Source organism: Myotis davidii, unplaced genomic scaffold, assembly GCF_000327345.1.
Source record: "Myotis davidii unplaced genomic scaffold, ASM32734v1 scaffold142, whole genome shotgun sequence".
NCBI lineage: Eukaryota > Metazoa > Chordata > Mammalia > Chiroptera > Vespertilionidae > Myotis > Myotis davidii.
In genome coordinates, this window is record NW_006294400.1 from 5,721,826 (window position 1) to 5,722,789 (window position 964).

The following is a 964-nucleotide window of genomic DNA, read 5'->3' on the forward strand; positions in this document are numbered from 1 at the left end:
CGCTCCACTGCCCCAGGTCCCCTCCGCCGGGTCCGCTGCCTCTGCGCCGCGATCCCGAGGATTGAGGAGAACCCACAGGAACCGAAAATGCCGAAACCAACCAATGTCCGGGTCACCGCCGTGGAGGCGGAGCTGGAGTTCGCCATCCAGCCGGACAGGACAGGAAGGCAGCGTTTTCATCAGCTGGTTAGGACCGTCGGCCTTGGGGAATGTGGCGCTTCGGCCTCCAGTCCGTGGAGAAGAAAGGATTTCCTGCCTGGCTGACACTTGGTAAAAAGGTGTCGGCCCAGGAGGTCAGGAAGGAGAACCCCTGCACTTCAGGTTCAGGGCCAGGTTCTACCCCGCAGATGTGCCTGAGGGGCTCATGCAGACACCACGCAGAAGCTCTTCCTCCTCCAAGTGAAGGCGGGCCTTCTGAGCGGTGAGGTCTGCTGCCCTCCCGAGGCCGCGCTGCTCCTCGGCGCTGCTCCTCGGCTCCTGCGCCGCACAGGCCAAGCTTGGAGACTACAACCAAGCCCCGCACAAGTCCGGGGACCTCCGCTCCGCGCGGCTCATCCCCCAGAGTCACGGACCAGCACAGGCTCAGCAGGGACCAGTGGGAGGACCGGGCCAGGTGTGGCACGCGGAGCCCCGCGGGATGCTCAAAGACAGCGCCATGCTGGGGTAACTGAAGGCTGCCCGGGACCTGGAAATGTCCGGGAGCAACTATTTCGAGGTAAAAAAAAAAAAAAGAAGAAGAAGAAGAAGAAAGGAACAGACCTGTGGCTTGCAGTGGCTGCCCTGGGACTAAATCTTTACGAGAAAGATGATAAGTTGACCCCAAAGATTGGCTTCCCGTGGCGTGAGATCAGGAACATCTCTTTCAATGACAAGAAGTTTGTCATCAAGCCCATCGACAAGACCGCGCCTGACCGCATCTTCTACCCCCCCCCCACCAACCCACCCAACCCCCACCGCCAGCAAA

General features: G+C 60.7%; 1 pseudogene; it reads left to right on the forward strand.

Moving 5' to 3' along the window:
* Positions 1 to 6: 6 nt before the first annotated feature.
* Positions 7 to 964, forward strand: part of LOC102753051 — a 3,356-nt pseudogene continuing 2,398 nt past the window's right edge.